At 55.7% G+C, this 23,660-nt stretch overlaps 1 protein-coding gene across 1 annotated transcript in view; it reads left to right on the forward strand.

The window, feature by feature from the left end:
• RAI1 (retinoic acid induced 1) overlaps nucleotides 1-23,660 on the forward strand; it is a 74,608-nt gene that overhangs the window by 41,368 nt on the left and 9,580 nt on the right. The gene's annotated exons all lie outside the window — the stretch shown is intronic.

A 23,660-nucleotide genomic window follows, 5' to 3' on the forward strand; every position in this document is an offset into this window, starting at 1 on the left:
GCATCAGGGAGGCTCTGCCCAGCTCCCTCATGGTCCTTGTTGTCATGTGGGGAGCGTAGGGGAGCCGCAGGGCAGGTCAGTCACCAAATGGGTCCCCTGTGCTGAGGATGGACCTCCAGCTCTGCTGGGTCCTCCATGCGTGAGGGAATATGGGAGCAGTGCTGGAAAGGAGCAGCAGCAGCAGCCACGTTCTCAGGTGGAGATGGCTGGCGTGTAAATGAAAATGAGATGCTCGATAAAGTAGGAAAGCATAATTAAAAACGTTCACGGCTGCTGGCTCGCGAAGCGTGGGCACTCGGTGATCCAGCGAGGCACAGCCGTCCGCCCTCCCCAAACCCCACGGCTCTCAGCCTCCCTTGTCCTGTAATAGCGTGTCCTTCACATGCCTGTCGCTACATGATCTATAGAACAGGGCTGGCCTCTCATACCACTGCCTTCCACCAGGCCGGTGACTGGATTCTCCAGAGGAGACTCTAGTCCTATCATAGCATGTCCTTCACCGTGACTGCTGCTGCACAGAGACACGGCAGCACGGGGCTCTAATACCTTGTAATTCACTGTGACTGCTGTGGCAGGACCTGCACCGTGCTGTGCTGCCGCAGCCCTTCAGACCCCTTGGCTTTTGCATCTGCTCCTGGGCTTCAGAGCAAGGGCTGGGTGGGAGGGGACATATGGCAGGGGGATCTTGGAGGTGTCCCAGGCTTGGAGCCTGGTCCCTGGCTCCTGCTGGGCCTGGGAAGGTGCTGAGTATCCCGGGGACACGGTCCCATCCTGCCTCCTGGGTGGTTTGAAGGAGGGAGTGCTGGGGGCCAAGCCCTGCTTTGGCAGGGGAGAAATCCCTGTGATTGTGCCAGGGTGAGAAATGGGCCTTGGATGCAGGGAAAGCATCCTTCCTCTGGGTGCTTTGGGCACCATAATAAATATCAATATCTCTGCGCACACAAAGGAGGAGGGGGCATTTGGCTACCGAGTGCATTTTTTCCAGGAGCTGATTTCCTTTGAAGACTTAAAGGGCTCTCTGATGCCTCCCTCTTTGCTGGTTAACCCTGTTCCTTTGCCAGTTAAATAGAAATGCAGCTGCCATCAATAAAGCCCTTCTGGAGGCTGTTCCATGGATGTTGCCACACCGCTCCCAGTGCTGTGCTGGACACTGCTCCTTCTTCCATTGATCTGGTTTAGCTGCTCCATAGGCAGGAGGCAAATCCTTGTGAGGGGTGAGGGTTTTCCGGTCAAGTGAGAGCCCATTGCTCACAGCATCCCCTTGGACCCACGCTGTGCACTGAACAGTGTGTGGGTGACCATGGCTCAGCCAGGAAACAGATTTGGGGTTGTTGCTTTGTGTTGCTGGGTTTTCTTTGGAGCGGAGGCATTGGAAAGCCTGGAAGAAGGGTGAGGATGTCTTGTCAAGGCTCCCAGAATGGGAGAAGAGCATGTTTGATGGTGAGATGGATGAGGGAGCAAATTTTGGGATGTAGTGTTTCCCTGCAGCACGATGCTTGGCTTGTTTTCCAAAAAGCAGGAGTTGGCATCTCCTGTTTTGCTTCCATACAAATTGTCAGCATTGTTGTTGCTCCTGCTTTGACTGAGGAAGGAGGAATTTGGCCCAGTGGCTTTTTTTTCCTCCTGCTTCCTCCAGCAGCCCAGGCTACAGATCTCCAAACAGCTGTAAGGAGAGCAGAGATCATTAGCTGGCAGGATCAGATGAGATAGTTTCTTAAAAGGATTGTCTGATTTCTCTATTGATCAGCCTGATTTAAAAGGGGGAGTTGGGTCAGAGGGCATAAATTATCATTGAAGGAGGGGTGAAGGCCTCAAAGGCTGTGCTGCACTTAGCTGCAGTGCTGAGGAATGTGTCTCTCGGCGGGGACGTGCAGAGCTGAGCGCCGTGGCTGCCGGCCAAGCTGGGTCTCCTCTACGCTGAACTGGGAACCGAGTCAAGGGAAGTGCATTTAAACTTGGGTAAAGAGCCTCTCTCTCTTTGCCAAACTGGTTTCTGCAGCCCCCACCATGTGGGTCAGAGGGGGAAGGGGTGCCCGTGTGGCCCTGGGTGGGGTTTGGGGTGCGGTGATGGTTTGGGGTCACTGTGGGGTCCCGCTGGCTCTGAGCTCTCTCCCTCCCCGGAGAGAGGATGCTTTCACCCCACAGAGACCTGCGACCTCTCCCTGGCTTTCCCCAGGCTCCCTGTGTGGTCTCCAGCAAGATGTCGAACCACGGGAGGTTTCTGCCTCCCTGGCTGTAAAATGAAGCTAATCTGCAACCTGAGGTTGCTGCTTTCCCCGTCCTTGTGATCGCTGCCCAGGGCTCCTGCATCTCCTGCCACTGGAGTCACGGGACTTTTCAGTGGCCCCCCCAGCTCTGGATTATGGGAAGAGGAATGGGAGGACATCCAGGGAAAATAAGACACCATCCACATTGATGGCAGAGGGTCTGGTTTTGGGTGGCATGGCACATCTTCCACACCAGCTTGTTCTGCTGTGACAGAACAGTGCATCCTTGTTAATTTTCCCCTCATTCTCATCCATCCTCATGATGAAAGAGCCTTTTGTGCCTAGGACAGTGTCCCATCTCTACCTTCTCCCAGGGTTTGCATCTCCCACAGCTCTCTGGGGCAGGACTGTGGGGATCTACAGTGGGGCTGTGTCACTGTGACAAGGTTGTGTCACCCCAACAGGGCATGAGCTGGATTGAGGACAGGCTGTCTCAACAGGGAAAGCTGCAGGAGCACTTGTGGGGTGCCAGATCATCCTCTGACCGTGGTTTGTGCCCTTTCCAACCCCAGTGGAGCTTGTTCCTCTTATTTCTGGCTGTGCTAAAATAAAACAGTGCAAGAAGTGTGATTTCTGGAGCTGTGGGCAGGTCTGAGGTGCCCTGGTGGGCGCTGGGCTGGGGCATCTGCCTGGAGTAGTGCCATGGGGGAGGCTGACACAGCCACACTGCTGGTGCCCCCAGGCTGGGGACACATCCTCAGGGTCCATCTGCTCTTTCCCAAGGTTGTTCCACAGCTAGAGGTGCAGCCAAGGCTGCTGCCTGCCCCAGTGCTGCCCATCCTCTTGTTCCTGCCCTCCTGGACAGAATCATCGAATCACAGAATCATTAAGGTTGGGAAACCCCTCTAAGACCATCAAGTCCAACCATTAACCCAGCACCACCAAGCCCACCACTAAACTGTGTCCTCAGGTGCCACATCCACACATTTTTTTAACATTTCCAGGATGGATGAACACTAATACCCAAGGAAACCTATTCTGATGCCTGACCACCCCTTTGGTGCAGACATTTTTGCTAATACCCAACTTCAACTGCCCCTGGCTCAACTTGAGGCCATTTCCCCTTGTCCTATTGCTTGTTACCTGGAGCATAGCCTAAATCCCACCTGTCTGCACCTTTCTCTCAGGGAGTTGTGGAGAGTGAGAAGTTTTGCCCTGAGCCTCCTTTTCTCCAGGCTGAGCCCCCCACCCCACAGCTCCTTCAGCTGCTCCTTGTGCTCCAGATCCTTCTCCAACTCCCTTGCCTTTTTCTGGGTACACTCCAGCACTTCAGCATCTTCCCTGGCGTGAGGGGAGCATCCCCATGTGCCCCATCCCTGTGCACGGTGGCTGCTGGGGACAGCAGCATGGTAGTTCCCCATGACGTGTGGCTTGGAAGGAGACGAGCCAAGCCATTATCACGGATCACTTCTGCCAGGTGGAGCGCAGGGAACCATCATCCCGGCCCAGGGCCCGGCTGGGAGCGGGCAGAGGGTTCAAAGGCTGAGCCAGGGCAGCAGGGACTCACAGCAGCCCCACTCCCACTGAGGAAGAGAGCATCTCTTCCAAGCATCCACCAGCATCAGCCTCCTGGCATGGCTGTGGGAGCAGCCACCAGCGTGCGGCAGCTGGGCCGGCATTATCCTGGAAATGTCATCCGAATGCCAGCCCGCCGGTGAGCGCCAGGACGTGGCAGGAGGCGGTGACTCGGCTTGCCGGCATTGGCTACCATTTTAGAGGAAATGTGGAGCGGCGGGTAATTATTTCTCGTTCTTAATTGAAATTTCAGCCTCAGTGGTTCGCGGGAGCGGGCAGGAGCAGGAGCACAGGCGAGCGTGACACGAACGCAGGGCTCGTTGTGGGATGAGGGAGAGCACGAGTGAGCTGAGCCTGTGGGGTGGCAAAGCATCTCCCAGCTCACGCAGAGTCCAGCACTCCAGGGAAGGAATTCCCATAGCCCACAGCATGGCCTGCTCATGATTGTGAAATAAAACCAACCCCCGGAACTCCCAAGATTTTAATTTTTTTTTTCTTTTTTAGCGGGGGAGGATGCTTTATTGTTTCTTTATCCCCGTATTTCTGTTTTGCTTCGGATGAAGGGCCAATTAACTGGAATTAGGCGCTGCAGCCTGGCACCCCGCGTCGGCTCGGAGCAATCAGGTGTAGCGCAGCATGGCTGATGAGAGCCAATCAAGATGTATAAATGAGGTGTTGACATTCAAACAGCAGGTACCCGCGCCGCCCGGCCGCAGCCGCGCTTGCGTGCTGCCGAGCCCACCGGTGCAGGCACGGGGAAGGGCCAGCTTTGGCTCCAGAGCATTTTGTGTTAGGCGTGAGGATGCGCTGAGCTGCCCATGCTGGGGGCAGTGGGTGTGAGGGAGAGTAGTGGGCACCCCTGCCAGGGTCTGTTTGCTGGCAGTCCCCATGCCCAGTGCTGATGTGTCCCCTGGTCAAGGTCCTTAGCGCTGCTCCAGCGTGGCAGCCAAGCAAAATGCTGTTCCTTTGGGGAAACTGAGGCACGGGGCAAGATGGTGGGCAAGGTCCATAATGCTGAGGACTGGTATCAGCCTCGAGGTTTTGTATTTCCATTGCTAGGGGCAGTTTTGCCTTCAAGTCCCTGAGTGGTGTTGGGACACATTTGTCCCCCCACTGTCTAGGGACTGTGGATGGGCACCTTGGTGTGAGTACTGCAGTGCCAGCACCCTCCAGCAGTTTGTCACCCTCAGCTCTGGGTTTGCCACAGCTGCCACTGTGGGACACCCTGGGAGGTGGGGACCAGGGCCACCAGTGGCTGTGGCAGCACCACACAGGCCAGAGGAGCTCAGAGGCCATCCAGGGAGGAGAAAGCAGCTCCGTGGCGAACAACCTCATCAGCGTTTCCTGTCTCACGATGGAGAAATCGCATGTGGTGAGAGGCTCTAAAAATAGGCTCAGCAAACTTTTAACCACATTTGCAGATGTTAAAGGTAAAGCCAGAGCAGCCCCGGGGAAGAAAACAACCCTGGCCGTGCCTCCCTGGTGCTAACCCTCAGCTCTGCCGGTGGCAGGGGGCTGGCTCTGAGGGCAGGAGCCCCCAGATGGGCAGCAGGGCCGAGCCTCTGCCTCGTCGTGTTGCTCTCCTGTGTGTCCCTATTAAGTGTGTGGCAGGAGGACATTAGGAGCAGGAGCACGTACCGGCAGGCTCTGTCTAACAGCGCTGCCGCCTGACCCTGATTTGTAGCAGGGCTGAGCAGGGAGGTTTGCTGTAGTGTTACAGCTTTTCCTGTGGTAATAGCCAGCCGGGCAGCACTCACACAGCACTGCCAGTGGCACCGGGAGCCCACAGTGGCACAGGGAACTCTTGGCTCCTGGAGTGGATGGGGTGGGAAGGAGATGCTGTAGCTGGGTCATGGCACATTTGCTTGCAAGAGAACTGAGGGGGCACATGGGGACACGGTGTGGCTGCTGGCTGCTGGAGTTGTGTCTGCCCATGGCAGCATGGTGGCAGAAAGTTGGATCTGCCTGTCCTTGTCCCCACCATCCCAATGACTCCATGTCCAGTGGTTTGTCCTGCACACTGCAGTGGGTGCATGCTAGCAAGGTGTCTCCTTGCCTCCTGCCCCTGTGTCACATCACGGAGCTGGAGTCATTTGGGGACAGTGGCCAGGGCTGCCAGGTCCTCTCCGAGCTGAGGTGTCAGATCCCTGATGGCAGTCATGGATGTTCATTTCCCCTGTTTCTGCCATCAGAGGGTGCCAGCCCTGGGCACACAGTGGCCACAGCGATGTCCCTTTGTACCATCCCTGTGGGGATCTCTGTGTGGAGATGGATGCATGCCATTGCCATTCATCCCCAGGGACTTGCAGAGGCAAAGCTGACCTGGTAATGGAATGGAAATAAAAAACTTGGAGGGTTGAGGTGAGCCCCAAGGTTGTGGTCTTTGTGGAGGGCTGGCAAGGGGCATTCTGCCCACAGAAGATGGAAGAGGCAGCACCATCTGCCAGCATCACTCCGTGGTGCCGTGGTCCCTGGCCAGCGCTGGCCCCGCAGCCCCAAGAGGGAGATAGCAAGAATCTTTAACCTCACAAACACGGAAGGTTGACTCGGACCATCAGAAAGATGAAAGAGACAGAGAGAGGGAATGATTAAAAGGAAGAAATAGAGATTCCTCATGTTACCTTAGCTGCTCGCTGCCTGATACCAGCACCTCTTACGTGCAGCTCAGTGCTGGGGCACAGGAGGGCACATGACTCTCCTCAGGAGGGAACTTCCCAGGAAGATCTTAATAGTTGCTATTGGTGTGATGTCTGGGGGAATGCACTGCTTTCTGTCTGCCATTGCCTGGCTTCACCTTCTGGTGAGTCGTAACAGCTGCATTTGGGGTGATGGTTTGGGTTGTTGTCAGCCTTTACCTGCAACCCTGGAGGGGAAAAACTGCCCCTCAGGGTTTTATTTAGCTAAAAAAAAACCCCAACCCAAACCCAAGCTCAAGCATGTGCTGGCTGTGGGATGCCTCATGATGGGATGACCGGGATGCTGAGGAGCAGCAGTGGTCCCCAAGAATCTCCACTGGCCACACTGAGATTGGTGTTTTGGCAAAAGGCATCACCTTGCCAGTAGGAATAATAGCCAGGAGGGGGAGGGGGTTAGGGCAGGCAGACAAGCAAATCCGTTTTATCAGACGCCGCATATTTTATGAAAGCACATTTCAGCTCTTCAGCCTTGGAAAGCTTTTCATACCCTTTAATTTTCTAATAAAAAGGAATTACGTTTGCTGAAAAGCCAGTAACAAGATTCACTGTCATTGTCTTTTGTACAGACCATAATTCCTGGCTCGGGCCCCTGCCTGCAGCCCCGTTGTGTGGTCCCAGGTGTGGGTCCAGAGTGCTGGCAGGGGGACCTCAGGGCCACGGCTGTGCTGGCACTGGGCAGAGGAGAGCTCTGCTGGTGGGAGTTTGTGGCAGGTGCCCAGGAATGACAGGGGTGAAGGTGACCACCAGATTTGTCTGCATCCACAGTGATGCCTCTTGGTGCCCAGCACAGATCCCTGAGAAAGCAGCATCTGGTTTTGAGGGGGTTCCTACTGTCTGAGTGTGCCAGGTGGGACGGCCTTTGAACCAAAAATCAGTTTCATTGCCTGGTCACTGGCCTTGTAACCGTGAGCTCGAGAGTGATGTGAGGTCCTGACGAGGCTGGTGGCTGGCAGACAGCTTTCTTGGTCTTTGATGTGGCTGGGACAGGTTGTGATTACACATATGTTGGAGCAATGGGGTGTCTTTGCTGAGTAAGGACAACGAGCCTGTGTCCCCTGGCTCTGCACTGGCCTTGCAGATCTGACTCGTGAAAAGGTTCAGCTGGGCAGCCGGCAATTCCTGGTTATGCTCCATCTCAGGTATGCAGGATATGGCATGCAAAGAGCAGCTAGACATCTCAGCAAGCCCATGGCACTCCCAAAATCCAACCAACCACAGGCTCTGACAGTGGGCAAAGCATCTCTGGGTGCCAGCTGGGGCCGGCACTGAGAGCCACCATCTCCTTCCAGCTCCCCGCAAACCCTGAGCATATCCTGGTGGGGTTTACTGCACGGAGAGCCCTCAGAGGCTCACTCACACCCCGCTTTCCTCCAGGGATGGATCCCCCTGCGAGCACTGGAGCTGCAGCTCTGCCCGTGCTGCCACGTGGCGCCGGAGCCGCGATGCCGCAGCCGCTGGCGCTCCGTCTCCTTCCGAGTTGCTCATTTGAAGTTTCAGCTTGCTGGCTGTTTTTGTGCAGGTGGGATGCAAAACCAGCCCGCAAACACCAATAAATATCTTCTGTATCCTGCACCCCCCACCCCCCGCCTCCAATTCTCGTTTTCATTCTTACTTCCCAGCTGGTTTTGGGGGTGAAAACGGGTTTTCAAAGCTTTCCCTAAACGTGTGTAACAATAGGAAGCGTTGCCTTTTAGCCTGCGGCCGGCACAGTTTTAAATGAGGTCCCAGGTAGTCATGGTTACCTCTCCTCTTCAGTAAGAGATGACTTTTATTTCCTGCCTTTTGTATTTGCACATCTCAGATATACATTCTCCTAAACCATAATTGGTATTCACGGATAGACAGGAACGCAGGAGTGAGCTGCCACAAGAGGGGAAGAGCCAGATGGACGCAGGGGGTGTCAAGGTCTCCAAGCCCCTAAACATCAGGAAATCTTAATTTCAAGTCATTTTTCCTCCCCTGGCAAGGGCGGGGAGGCAGACCTGTCTCTCCACAGCCTCAGGGCTTGTCCTGATCCCACCTCCCTTGCAGCATCCTGGTTATTCTGGTTGCTGCGCCAGAATTCGGGATTTACCCTCTGGTCCTGCAAGCCTCTCCATCATCCTGCATCCCCCCCAAGCACCCCTTGATTGTGCAGAGCTGCGAAGGTGGAAGAGGGGTTGCCCTGTGCCCCTTGTCCCCGAGCAGAGTCCTGACCCCTCAGGCACTTGGGGGGCCAAGGCTGCTCCCCATGATTTTTGGAGGCAGGAAGGGGAAGCAGAGCTGTGGGGCTGCACACTCACAGCGGGCACAGCCTGGGGAGCGGGCGCAGGAGGGAGAAGCGCTCAGCAATGATTGATGAAAGATCATAGCCTCATTCCACGGGATCATTGCTCAGAGTGTGGGCAAAGCTGCGAGTCCCAAGGGGACCATCGCCTGGATGCATGTGAGCCTGCGATTCAGGGCAGAGGGGATGCAAAGCCACATATTTTATGCCTTTTTTATTTTTTTCCTCTCTCTCTCTCTTTCTCTCTCTCTCTCTCTCTCTCTCTCTCTAAAGCACCAGGAAAACAAAAACCCAAGCTGTCTAATCAGAGACAAGCAGATTCCACCCACTTCCTTGGAAAACTTGCATTTGCTAGGAAATCATCTCGCTGCATTTACAGCAAGCAGAGTGCCCCAGCGGTAGCTCGTGCCTTTCTGGCAGGATGATAACCAGCGCTGAACAATTATTGCGCTGGAGTGGGAGCAGCAGACATATTGGCTTTTCTCAGCCAGCAGGAAAGAATTTGCAAAACTAAGCAGGCGACTGGAGCAGCTCGGATTTGCAGCGTTGGATGCGCGGTGCCGCGGATTCACAGCTCACCAGATTTGCTGGTGGCAGCATATCAGGGACTCACACACCGCATGCACCTGGGCTCCTATTTACATGCTTTTTTTTCTTTCTTTCTTTTTTTTTTTTTCTTTTCTTTTTTGCAAGGGAAGGGTTTGTTTTTGCTGCCTGGAAAATGCGTCTGATTCCCAACTTCCCCTGTGGACACTCAGTCCCTCCCCAGGTGTGCGCTTGGATAGTGGGGAGAAGTTGTTTGATTTTGTATTTTTTCCCTTTTAATGAGAAAAATGTGTGCTTGTCACAGAATCATAGAATCGTTTGGGTTGGAAAGGACTGAAAGACCATTCATTTCTACCCCCTGCCATTGGCAGGGACATCTTTCACTAGACCAGGTTGCTCCAAGCCTTGTCCAGCCTGGTCTTGGACACTTCCAGGGATGGGGCATTCACAGCTTCTCTGGGCACATGTGTCAGGGCCTCACCACCCTCACAGGAGGGTGCTCTTAAAAGAAGTTCTCAAAAAATAGTGTCAAAATCATTGTCAAGGAGGTTGTACTTAAAAAACAGTGCTGGGAAGAAAGGTAACAGTTCCAGCAGGATCCTGCCCCATGCCAGCCTGGCTGCCCTTAGCATCGCCAGAGGAGCAGGATCTGTCTGGGGGTTCCCAGGGGAACCCTCTTGGGACACAGCCACAAATCCCCAATCAAGGCAAAACTCCTTTGCTCAGTTTTAACTTCAGGCAGAGATGGATGGGATTGTGCTGGAGCACCCCCCATCCATTGGAGGTTTTTGGTTCTTCCACAGGTAAAACTCTCACTGACTGCAGGTCTCACAAATGCCTTGTCTTCTCCATGGGCTGGGCAGAGTGTAGGCAAAGAAATCCCTTGCCTTCAGGCTTGTGGGGTTGGGAACTGGATCTGTTCCCATTTCCCTCTGCCCACTCACAGCATTCCCTGTCTCTGCTGGAGCACTTCTGAACGGGATGCTTCAGTGTGGAGAAGTGGCATGGTGAGGTTTTGTTGTGGATCTGAACTGTGTTCCCACTGTGGGTGCTGTTTGGCAAGGACAGCAGGCAGAGCCTGGCCTGGGATACTCTTCCCAGCCCTGCTCAGGATGCAAACTGTGCATCAGTTGCACCAGCAGCTGATGGAGACTCCAGTATATTAGCAGCATTAATTAAGTTACAAAAATTATGCATGTTATCATTTATGAGACGACCTTTCATAAACTCCGTTATTAAAGCAATAAAGCATGACCCGCTGGTCCTAACCAGTCTAATGCCTGACTAAGAGCACGGTTTTTCACATAATACTTTTAGCAGGTCATTAGCTGAGCAATAAGATAACGTGGAGAGCCAAAGTGATGTGCGGGAATGGCAGTGGAGGCAGAGACAGTGCTTGATGAGGGGGCACAGGGCTTGGGGTCACCTGCCCTCCCACATGGCTTATACAGGCATGCATGGCTCTGGTGGTGGCTGTGATGGGTGATGGTGGAGTGGTGGGTGCTCCCAGCCTGTGCAGTGCCGAAATCCCAGTGCTGTGGGGCAAACCCAGCCCTGGGGCAGGCATGGGGCTGGTGTTTGCCCTCTGAGCCCTGGTTTCACTGCCAGAGCCCACCTTGCAGAAGGGAGATGTGGGGTGTTGTGATGTGGCCATCCTGACTGCAGTCCCAGTGAGCTGCAGGATGAGGATGGAGACCCTGACCTTCCATGAGGCCAGGGGTGGGATGGAGGGGCCTGGGCTCCCTCTGCCTGAGTAGTCTTCTTGTATGGACAGTGCTGGTCTCAGCACAGAGATAGTGTTGGTCTCTCTGGGCTGAGACCCCAGTTTGAGGGTATACAGGTTGGTCCTCTCCCTGCCATGCCTGTGGGGACATGCCAGGCATCCAGGGCCACCCGGAGGAAGCCACCAAGCCCTGGCCCTCAGGTGCTGCTCCCTCCACACACTGGTGCTGTTATGGAGCACATCCCAGCTGAGTATAATGCCCTCCCTAACCCCTGGCTATGCCATGAGACCCGGACATGCCAAGAGCTGCACCACAATCCAGCACCCCCAAAGCGCCTTTCCCGGTCCCCGCCAGCCGTTTCCAAGCACTGACCCTCTCCATAAACAAAGGAGAGGGAGAGGGAGGGTGGCTGGCATGTTAATATACTCTCCCCCCCTCTTTTCCTCCCTTCATCCCTCTGGGAAAGGCCTTTGCAGATATAAGCAAACCTTGATTAAAAGCTGCCTGACAGGCAACGGCAGCAGCAAGCAGCAGGCAAGGAAGCTCTCCAAGTCCAAAGGGAGCTGCTTCTGCTGCTGCCGCTGCTGCCTCCATTCTCAGATGTCCCTGATCCTTTAATCAATCACAGCCGCGGAAGAGAAGAGCAAACACCCGTGCCGGGGCAGAGGTATGTGCACGCATTCGTTCCAGCCGCAGCCGAGGCAGCGGGGCGGCCGCACGCCTTGGGCTGGAGGCGCGGAGCCGTCCCCGCGCCCCGGAGCTGCTCTTTCATCTCCCGGAGACAAGCAGGGGCAGTGTCCCTGCCGGTGCCTCCGACAGCCCCGAGGAATCCGGCATGGAGGATGGTCCCCCGAGGGGTGTAGACAGCGGGAGGAGCCTCTTGCCCCCTCCCCAGGTGCTCCAAGATGCATTCCCGGGTAGAGGATTCTCCCAGCTCTCATCCCGTGGGCTGTGCCACACCGGCACAGCCGTGTGCCTGGCTAGGAGCGAGCAGGGAGAATGGCGGGGGGGGTTTGCAGATGTTGGGGAGCTCTAAGAATGGGGACAGCCACAGGGATAGCCAGCCTGGCTGTTGTGTCTAACACGGCCAAAACCCATGCGCCCTTTGATGGCACACCATGGCTGGGCACACGGAGCAGCGCCCGTGGCTCCTGGGGTATCCCCATCGGGGGAGCAGAGCCCATCCTGGGCTGAGTGGGGTGGGCAAGGATCTGCTCCAGCCCCGGAAAGACAGGCAGGGCCTCACGCCAGCTGTGGCCATGCCCGGAACCACCAGCATGCGGAGAAACCGCCCACCCCCGGGATGATTTGTCACCAAGTCCTGTGTGTCACCGCGGGGCTCGCTCCTTGGAGAGCCTGGAGGTGGGGGCGGAGGGAGGGGGAAAACGCGTCGTTTTAATAAAACCCAGCAAAAATCCTGTCGTTCCTGACGTGCTTCCCCAGCTCGCGTGCGGCAGCGGGAGCTCCGCCGGTGCGAGGCCGGCAGGGGCAGGCGGGGACCGCGATTTTCCTGCTTATTTTTGCCGTTCCTTATTTTTAGCGCCGCGTCTTAATATATTGTGACAGTGCCCTGGGACGTAGCGCGCCTCCGGTCGCAGGAGAAGGTGTCTGGGGCAGAGCTGCTCGATGCTACCGACGAGTTGCAGCCAATCGCCGGCACAACGCCGGCTAACGAGGCACCCGCCGCTCACCGGGGCCCGGGGGAGGCCGGGGGTGGCAGGGATGAACCTGTGCATTGAATTTGTCGGGGCTCTGCAGGGAGGGGCTTGCTCTTTGGGGGAGTGACGGGGTTTAATATGTTTTTTTAATTAGGCAGTTCGGGTAATGACGGGGTGGTTTGCTGGCAGAGCTGGTGCCAGGAAGGAGCGGTGCCTTCATGGAGTGGGTGTCTGTGCCGACAGGGACATGGATGATTTGGTGTTTCAGGTACCTCGTGTATACTGGGGGACTCCAGTGCTGTGCTGACTTCGATTTCCCTCCCTGGAGCTGATTTTTGGGAAGGGTTGTGTGGTTTCCATGCCAAGATATGCCTCACAGTTGCCTTTTTGGACCTCCAAGGGGTTCTGATGCAAGGCAGAGAGGCAGCTGGCAGAGGCACAGGGCCTTACTGGGATCAGGGTGAGATCCCATCAAGCCAGAGGTTGCCAGCACTGTCTCAGCTGTGGGTGTAATTCCGGTGGGGATGCTGTGTCCATGGGGAGATCGGGGTGCGTGTGGTGCTGGGTTTGGCAGCAGGAGTCTGCATGCACGGGCCCTGCCTGCCCCAAGCCCATTAGTAACGGATCTTTGTGGAATAACCCTCCTCATTAAGGCAAGCTACCCCGTGTGTCAAAGCCACTTTATAAGGAAATTATACTCGGCTCCAGCCGGGATGTGTGTATGTAAATGGGGTGATGAGCAGCCCTGATTGAGACATCATGGGGCAGCTCAGCCCAGGACCCCTGGAAGTCTTCAGTCCTGGGGGAAACAGGGGCTACTGAGGGGCTGGAGAGTGCTGCTGGTGTGGGATGCACCTCGGCCACCTCCTGGGATATGGCAGCCCCTGTGTGCACTCAGGGCTTTGGCAGGAGCCATGGACCTGGTTTGGGCTGAATGCAGGTATTGGAGGCTCCAGTCACCACATCCTCCCAACAGCATTGCAAAGTGTCTTCTCTCTGTTCTGTGTTTGGGGGAGTAGAGGGGAACCCCCTCTCTTCCATCCCACCCCTCAGTTTTGTCAAGATGTCACTGTGTGCCCAGCACTGGTGGAGGAAGTGCGGAGTCCCCCTCCTGCTCCTCCTGTCATGACCTGAAGCCCTACTGAGCTGAGATTAAGTCCTCCTGACCACACATCTGAGGCACTGGGATGCTCCACACACACACTGGAAACGTTGGGATGTTCTAGCATTTGGAAGAAGCAGGAAGAATGTGCCAGAGCTGAAGCCATCACAGGGCTTTGGTGCCCATAATGGGACATTGAGGACACCAAAGGACACCATGAGACATGGAGATTCTTCACACAACACCTGTGCTCACTGCTCCTTTCCAGGAAGGAGTGGACAAAACACACACCAGCCCCTCAGGATCCAGCTGGAGCATCCCCACATGCCAGGACATTGGCACCTCTTTGTGGAAACAGGGTGACAACTTGGCAGGGAAGTGAGACCCTTGGGGGTTTTTTGGCAGCGCGTTCCTAATCAGCAGGACCCGCGCACCCCACCGCAGGCACGCCACACGCTGCTATTTACAGAGCTACTTGAAATACACCTGCAAGAGAGGAGAGCAGAGAGGAGCGCCAGCAAGTAAATAACCCAGCAACCCGCCAGAATGAAAACAGGGAGAAGAGATGCAGGAAAAAAACCCCCAAAACCAAAATGAAGTGTGATGTGGAATTGAGGGTCTCCGTCCCAGCCGTGCCGTGGTTTTCTGCTGGGATGCTCACTGGTGCTGGTGGTTGGTGAGGAGACCCCATCCCATTGTTGGCCATGGGGGATCTCAGTGCATCTCTGGAATGAGCAGGGGGAAGGATGGATGGATGGATGGATGGATGGATGGATGGATGGATGGATGGATGGATGGATGGATGGAGGGATGGAGCCTTTTGCCCACCTCCCCACTTGCTTTGTTTACCTCGTGCTGCTGTTCAGCTCCTGCCTCCCCCCACCCTTTTCTGAAACATTATAAATCAAACAGCTTAAAATGTAAAGCATCAAAAATTCTAAAACCTTCATCTATTATTAACTGTGACAGTAAATTCCACCTCTGAATGTTTCACATAGCAACTGTTACCAGGACTCAGCATCCAAAGCTGATGTTCCAGCAACTTTCCATCACACTGCCAACATCGTCCTGGTGAGACTGGCTGCCACTCCCAACACTTTTCAATGGGATTGGGATGCCAGCACAGAAACTGAGCTCAGATTTAGTAAATACAGCCCAGGATAGGAAAGGAACTTGGTGCCTGCATGTGGGAGCTAGTGGTGGGATTCCCCATCATGGTCCTCCCTCTGTGTTGGTCATGCAGCCCCCCCAAACTTCATTATTTTCACCATCATGTTATGAATCACCATAATAACAAGGATGGGAATGAAATGGTTAAAATGAATGGATAGGGAAGGGTTTTCACAGGGGTTGGTGTTTGCTTTTCTGGTGTTTGTTTTTCATCCAGGTGCTGGATTTTGTTGTTGCCCCTGAGTGGTGTTCCTCACCCTGGCATGGACAGGGCTTCTCATGCTCTGAGTGTTGGGTTGTGGTGAGTTTGTGGTGTGCCAGGTGCCTACAGGGACCAGGAGCCAGGTGTTCACCACTGGGGTTTGTTCACGTTTCTGTGTTTGTTTGCTGTCCCCATGTGCCATCATGGCTCTGTTCTGTGTTGTGACCCCTGCCTGGAGGTTGAGCTGGGGTGTTTTGGGTTGGATTTGGCTGCATGGCAGCACTTCGGGCCTGGTTGGAGCTAGGGAGAGCCATGGCTCTGCATCCCCATGGAATGCTGAGCCTGCTCTGGTGAGAGCCCCACCAGTGCACCAGCACCATGACCATGGCAAGACTCACCACCACTGCTCAAACATCCAAAACCACCCAAATTCCTGCAGCAGCACCCACCAGGCCATGCCTGGTGCCCCCATACCCTGGCCTTGCCATCATCCTGGCTGTGCCACCTTCCTGCAAATCCTGGGGCTGCCCACTGGGATCTGGTGTCGTGCCGTGCCGTGCTGTGCTGTGCTGGCTGTGGGGCCAGGCAGCAGTGGCTGCTCTGCTGTCTCCCCAGGGACAGGCAGCAATTTTCCTGCTCTGAAGAAGCTTGTGAAGGTTTGAGTGAATCTGGGAAGCAAATCTAATTGGCAACCTGGTAATTCCTCGGGGGGACATGTACTTTGGTCATATCTAAGTACATTCCAGCCAGTGTTTAAGACACGCTGAATCCAAACTTGGACAGTCAAATACCAGCAGCTCTAAGCTCCTTATCTATTTCAGGCAGATTAACTCCTTAATCATCTCTTTTGGAAGTTCCCTGCCCCAAATTCCTCTCCCCTCCTCTTCCCCCCTCCCCAGGTTTTCAGCAGGAACAAAAGGAACTGATTTTGCGGGGTGCCAAAGGTGGGGACGGCGCCTGCTGTGATTGACAGAGTCAATAACCTGGAGCCAGGAGAAGGCCTTTGGAAATCTGCTTCCCACTTCACCTGCCCCAGTATTTGTCTTCAGGATTTGAAGCTGGGGAATATATAATACCGAAATAATTTACCACACAGCATCAAACCTCAATTCATTATTTTCAACCTTCTTTTCTATTTTTTTTTTTACTTGATCTATTTCTTTCAACGCCATTTTATCCTTATTTTTCCTTTCCCCCCAGGGGATTCCAGCTCAGCATCCCCTAGCAGGTGACCACTCTGCAGCCCCCAGCCCCGCTCGTGGCAGGGGGATGCTCATCCCCTCCCTGGCAGGCAGAGGGGGCCGTGCTGAGCCCTGGGGACACAGGCGGTGCTGGCCACTGTCACTCAGGGGAGTGTCGGAGCATTACGCTTCATTACCGAGCTGTCTGCTGCCGGCAGGGGATGGCTCAGGGCAGAGCCGGGATTGGCTCCGGTGCGTGGACCTGTCTGTGGGCAGCTGCTGAAACGTGGCATCTGTGGGGTGCCCATATCCGAGGAGTTTGGCTGTGATGGCAGTGGGGAGCTGGTGGTTGCTGGATTGTGAGATTGGCTGCCCCAAAAGCGAAGGCAGGAGTTGCCACAGGAAGGCAGAAGGAGGACGGGGTAATGCCCCCCTGTAACCATGAATCCTGATGAGGGGGTCTCAGTGAGGCAGGGACTGGGGATCTCTCTGGGATCACCAGTGATCATTGAATAGCACTCGTCTAGAACACAGGCTTAAATGTCCCATGTGCCTGGTATGATCGGGACACTGGGACAAAGCCTCATCTCCTCCCGGACAGGGGGAGAGAGTCTGGGATGGGGGAAAGGCATGGGATGGTGCCAGGATGTGTCCTTTGCTGTCAGCAGCCATCCCACAGCAGCTGAGGCCTCCTGGTTTTGGATGTGGCAGGGAATTTGCTGGAAGTTTTCTTGGTAGAAAACTTCCTGTCTGTGACCAGGGACAAGCCAGAGGGGCTGGACCCAGTGGCACATTCAGAAGAACTGGGAGTGTCCTGGGGGTGACAGCCACCTGTCATCCTTAGGGGTCTCCAGTTCTGTTGGGGATGGAGAGACCCACTGGGGAGGAGGTCCAGGAGCCTGGAGCTGGAACACGAGCCTGCTTCATTCCCGTGCTCCTGGGCTGGCACTTCCCAGCATCAACACTAGACCCCAGCGCAAACCCGGACCACTCTACAGCAGGGAAACTGAGGCACAGCTGGAGTGTGGTCCTGGTTCCAACCCAGTGGATTTTCCAGCTCCAAGCTGCTGGGTGGGTGCCTGCTCCTGCCACCAGGTTGAGTGTGGGTTTGCTGGGCTGAAGGGTCAGCAGGTGCCAGGGGACCATGAGCCATCCCTGTCACATTCCCCAGGGAGTGCAGCCTTATGCATCCAGCCGCATCCATGAGCAACCAGCTCACGAGATGCAGACCAGATCCAGGACTGGGATGAGGATCCATTCCTTCCCCCATACTTGGGAGAGCTCCCCGCCTTTCCTTGCAGGGATGAAGCTTCTGTCCTGCTTCAAGGGGAAACTGAGGCAGGGGACAAACAGGATGTGGGAGAAGAAGGGAGGGTTAATATTAGCGGTGGCAATAATGATTGGAATGGTTAATTGCTACTGGAATTGAAGTGAGTCAGGCCGTGAGCAGGAGGAGAGGGAGGAAGGAAGAGAGGAAGGAAGAAGGATCCCAACCTGTCAGGCAGAAAATGAGTAAAGAAGAAAAACGTGAGCATGGGGAGAACTGACTAGGCTGTTGCTTCACACTGGCCTCGTGCTGCCCACTTGGAGTGAGGCTGGAGGGTTGGCTGAAGGTCACCATGGTGGTGACAACCCCGCAGCCACTGTTGTGTCCATCGGTGCCCTGGCACCATTGTACTGACAGCTCCAGGCACGTCTGCACCATGATCTGGGTTTGGAGTCTGGGATTGCTGGATCCCTCCTAACCTCGGCTGTGTTTACAGCCTCCTGCAGGGTTGGTTTTCCTCTCCCCTCAGAGCCCCAAGGTCGATGTCCAACCACTGGCTGGGAGCGGGATCTGCGGAGCCTCACTCCATGGTACATCCGGCCATGAATTTTGCTCTGCGGTGGAACGTGGTTCACCTCCGGAGAGGGAATTTGCCCAGGAAGGCTCAGGCTGAGCATCTGTTTTGCTGTGAGCCTCCAGCCTTTTTTTTTTTCCTTCTTTTTTCTTTCTTTTTCCTTTTTTTTTTTCTTTTAATTTTTGGTCTTTTTCTCTTTTTTCTTTTTATACCTTTTTTTATCTTTTTCTCTTTTTCTTTCTCATTCTCTGTTTTTCTTTCTTTTTCTTTTTGTTTTGTTTAATTTTCCTTTTCTTATTTTTCCTTTTTTCCCCTCCCTCTCCCCTTTTTCTTCTTTTTCCCTTTTTTCTTCTTCTTATTCCCCCTTTTTTCCCCCCTTTCCTTTAAAAATCCTGCCTTACCAACTGACATTTTTCACCAGCAAGAAAAAAAAAACCCCAGCAACTTGCTGTGACTCTCAGAACCTCCCATCATCCTCCCCAGCCCAACCCCTCTGCAAACCTCTCATCCCTGACATCAAGGACCCAAGCCCCCCCCTTGCAAAATAAAGGAGGAAAAACCAAGGGAGAGAGACTGGAGCTGGCGGCTGAGCCGGATTTCCATGTGAGGGGATGAGGTTGGGGCGGCCACGGGCTTCCCCTGGCAAGAGACAGAGGAACCGGGGCCAGCAGAAACGTTGAGTCATGAGTGCGGTTCGCAGGCGGTGGATTTTTTTTCCCAAGGAAAATTCCTCACTGGGGAGGAGCAGAGCTGGGAGGGGGGCAGCAGTGAAAGACTGTGGCCCCTAAATGGGACGCTGATCTGGGGATGGGGATGCATCCCATTGCGATGGGAATTCCCTGGGCAGGTTCCAACCCCCGGGAGGGCGGTTTGGGGAGGGGGGAACCTGCCCAGGGAATTCCCCAGCAGCTGGATGGGAGGAGCAGCGTGATCTGGGGGGGCTGCAGGAGATGGGGACCCCATCCTTCCTCCTCCTGCTCCTTACCCACATCCGCCCACCCCCACGCAATGGGCGGCGCAGCCCCAGCTCCATTTATCATCATCTGCGGGCAAGTGAAGTGTGCAGGGAACAGCTGCTCCGGTCGGCTGAGCGCCGAAATGGGGCGGGACGCGGGGCTGGGGGGGCTGCGGGCTGCCCTGGGGTGCCGTAACCCCCAGTCGCTGCACTGGGACGGCGCACTGGCGTGGTGGGAGATGCTGGTGGTGATGAGAGGGATTGGGGAGGTGTATTAAAGGGGTTCACTGCGGGGAGAGCCCATTATTAGAGTGCACTGGGGCAAGGGTGCACTAATGAGAGTGCATTGAAGGGGTGTACTGGGGAGAGGGTGTGTTAAAGGGGTTCACTGGGGAGGTGGACCATTATTGGGGTGCATTAAAGGGGTTTATTGGGGGACAGTGCAGTAAGGAGGTGCGTTGAGGGGGTGCACTGGGGAGAGGGTGCATTAAAGGGGTTCACAGAAGGGGGCATTGAAGGGGGGAGCATTGGCAGCAGGATGTCTCTGGGGTGCAGGGAAGAACAGCAGCAGCAACTCCACAACTGTGTGGAGGGTTTGCCCCAGCCCCAGGCGAGCCCCACGGGTCCCTCTGCACTGCTGGGGGTGGCCTGTCTGTATTCCTTCCCCCCAGTTCCTCTCATTCCCAGCTCCTGAGGCTGGATGCCCTTTCCTGGTCTGTCCCACACACCCCGGCTCTCCCCCCGCAGCCTCCCCTTTTCTCTCCTCCCTTAATAATCAAATTCTCCGGAGCACTTTGCGGTGTGGCAGCCAGCCAGAAAGGGTTTCTTTAAACTCCACCAGCTCACAATTAAACAAATCCGGGGCTGACGCTACTCGATAGGCGCTTATTCCTCTCCCTGAGAGCTGCCGGGGGATCCAGGGGGGTCCAATCCCTTCGTTCCCAGCTCCGATACCACCTCACCGTATGGGGCTGCACCCCTGGGTGTTGGACGAGGGTCGGGAGAGGGTTTGGGGTGGGGAACGGGGTGTCCGCGGTGCCAGCGCTGCTCTGATGGCGGAGCAATCCCCCTGCGAGAGCGCGCTGCTATTTTTAGTCGCTGAGTCCTTGTTGATGGTACAGCAGCGAAGGCGAGGGAGCAGCCGGAGGAGCAGCAGGGCTGGATCAAGCCCCGCGGGATGAGCAGCAGCTGGGAAGCAAGGCCAGCGTGCAGGGAAACGGGGGACGCCCTTTGCGCCCTGGGGCTGAGGCGTTGGGGGTCTTGGGTGCTTACCGAGGGTCCCTGCCTTCAGAGGGCTCCGGATCCGGCCATGCCATGTCCCTGCCAGGCAAGAAGAAGGGGGAGGAAAGGGGAGAAGGCAGGGAAGGAGGAAGGAAGGAGGAGTGGGGGGGAGGAAAATAACACGGAATGCAGCCACGCAGCACAAATCCTCCCGAGCAGCAGGCGGGCTGCGTGTGCTGGCCTGGCAGTGCCACTCGGTGCCCCAGCATCAGCCCCGTGCCACGCATCATCCCCCAGCACCATGGCAGGGAGCCCCCTGGGCTTGCAGCATGGCCCCGTACACCATCACGGCCCCGGGTCATACGCTGGTGCTGGGAGGTGCCTCAGGTCCTTGTGTGTCTCCCATGAGTGACACAGGGGCTGTGCTGGGCTGTCCACACTGCCTTGGGACCAAGGGGGTGGGATGCCTCTGTGGTGGCTGTAGCCAGCAGTGAGTGATGCTCCTTGTGTTCCAGGGACAGGGTCATGCCAGAGCTGGTCACCATGGTGGCCTCAAGTCCCTGCCCTCTCCCTTCCCAGGGAGCCACACCATGAGCCCTGGCCACAGCACGGCTTTGCCAAGGGCAGGTGTCCAGCCGCAGCCCTGCACCGACAGCCCTGTATTGATTCCCATCTCAGAGGCAGTGCTGCAAACTTCTTCAGGGTCAGGAGAGCACGTCCAGCAGTGACCTGGCAGGGACAGTGAGTGGGCAGGGCCCCTGGGACCAGCCACAGCCACCTCCCTCTCCGGGGGAAGGCCATAACCTCCCTGCTGTCGACAGCTTGATTTGATGCCATTAAAGCACTTGCTCGGAAACAGCCTACATCAGGCACAACATCTGGCACGGCCCTTCCCCAGCAACGCTGTGGCAGTTCCGAGAGCAGAGCTGGCCTCTGGGTCCAGGTGCTGCTGGTGATGAGCGTGTCCCCTCCCAGGGACAGCCCAGGTGGCCCACGGGGACATGGGGCCATGGCTCTGGGATTTCAGCTGGAACACGTTCCCTCTGTGCATCCCCACCTCTGCGTGGCGGTGACTGATCCATCCCCTCGCACCATGTGCTTTTGCTCATCTCGACATTGTCCCAGCTGTTTGGAAAATTAACAATAATTAATTAATAGCAATAATTAATCACGATAATTAATAATAAAGGAGAAAGGGGAGAAAAACTCCTCCTAAAGCTTCAGCCCAGGGTCTTCTCAAGCTGATTTCATTTTTCAAACCCACTCCCACACAACTTGAAGGGCCCTTTGCTCCCATTAATTCTCCCACCACAGCCCAGGGCTGCCCCACAGGCTGACTTTGATTTTCCTCTCTTTGTTCCAGCAGCACTGGCACAGGGCTGGCACAGGACACCATGCTGTAGTAGGGGCTTTTGTGCCAGCTCTCCAGATTTTTTTGACCCATCTTTTCCTTGGAATTTAGGCTTTAGCTGCATCCAGTTGCCCACAGAGCATGCAAGATGCAACTGCGGTATGTGGCAGTGACATGGAAAACATACCAAAAGGGGATGGGGAACAGGGAGGAATGGGGTGCTGGGCTGGTGTGGGTGTCACTGAGCCTGGCTCCAGTGGTGCCTGAGGACAGTTTGTGATGAGTGCATGCCTGACCAGCTGGTGTTTATGGAAATAGAATTAAATAAAGTGTGTGTGTGTGTGTGTGTGTGTGTGTGTGTGTACCCCAAAAAGGTGCTGAGGTGATGCTGCAAGGAAAAGGGCTGAGCTGGGACCTGTCAAACCAGCAGTGTGGTTTATGTGGCAGAAGTGCCAGCAAAGGGACCACGTGGTGTTTGGCATGGTGTGGTAGTGGCATGAGGGTGATGGAGGAACATGAGGGACACACACCAATCCATGTCCTGGCTCAAGGCTGCTTGGCACCACAGGGAATTGTGCCAGGAGCTGGGATGGGCTCGGACAGACACTGCCAGCACCTCATCCCCTCCTCTTGTTATACTTATTGCCTTGATGGGAGCTGAGGGGACAGCACTGCTGTCACCACTGTGTCACTGCCAAGAGAGCAGCACTGGGGATGTCCCTGAACAGCTACAGACCTTTGGGGCTGCCCTAACATAGGCTGACAAATCTCAGTCCACGTCCAAAACCAGGCGTGTGTCCACCCCAGTACCTTCAACTCAGTGGTGCTGGGGACATGCAGGATGTATCCCCCTGCCACCAAGCCCTTCATTAGCCCCCACAAGCCACTTGACTGCCTTAAGAGATCAAACCAGTGACCCAGGTGTGTCCCTGCTCCCACAGCAAGGGTGAGGAAATGGGGAGCTTTAATGACGACGGTGGTGAGGTGCTCAGTAATGACGGCTGCTGGCGGGAGCAGACAGCTTCCAGATGGCATCGCACCGGGGCAGGGGGATCGCTGGGGCTGGGGGGGCTGCGGGAGGCAGCAGCCGGCAGAGACAGGCAGAGCCAGCAAGTTGAAATGACTTTTTTTGCAGCAGAGCCTGCGGTTCTGGCCCTCCGCGCTGCTGCTTCCAGTAATTAGCCCAATAATTAAAAAGAATGGCGATAAGAGGGGTGTGCAGAGGCGCTGGCAGGATCCCGGTGTCCCTGGGGAGGCGTGTGAGAAGGGCGGGAGTGATTTGCGGATGTGAGGGGTGGTGGATGTGTGAAACACAAAGCAGAGGGATCCCGACATGGTGTTGGGGGGTGGTCACTGCACCAGGTGACCAGGCAGGGAGGGGTGGGCAGCAGGGATGGGCAGCTTCAGCAGCAGGGGCAGGAGGGTGGCTGAGCCCACTGCAGGCAGGGAGGAGGCAACCAGCCTCCAGCATCTTCCTGCCCATGGGCACAGTGCTGGGAGATGGGATAGAGCAGGATGCAGGGCGCTGCAAGGCAGGGATGCAGAGCCAGGCAATGTGATGCAGGGCGACATGGCACAATGCAGAGTGATGCGAGGTGACACAGAGCCAGCTGCTGCCATCCGGGGCAGTGCTGTGCACAGGGATGAGATGCAGGGCAATGGGATGCCATGCAGGGCAATGAGATGCAGGGCAATGCACACCAATGCAATGCAGGGCAGCACCATGCAGGGAGATGAAATGCAAGGTGTTGTGGTGCAGGGTGAGGTGAGGTGAGGCAGGAGGAGGCGATACAGGGCAGTGCAGTTCAGGGCGATGCAATGCAAGGCAACAAAATGCAGGGAGTCAAAATGGAAAGTGATGCGATGCAGGATGAGGCAAAGCAATGTGATGCAGGGCGATGCAAATCAGGGTGATGAAATGCAAGGCAACATGAAGCAAGGGTAGGTAGCATGAGGCGATGCAAT

The sequence above is a fragment of the Sylvia atricapilla genome, chromosome 15 (assembly GCF_009819655.1).
Source record: "Sylvia atricapilla isolate bSylAtr1 chromosome 15, bSylAtr1.pri, whole genome shotgun sequence".
Classification (NCBI taxonomy): domain Eukaryota; kingdom Metazoa; phylum Chordata; class Aves; order Passeriformes; family Sylviidae; genus Sylvia; species Sylvia atricapilla.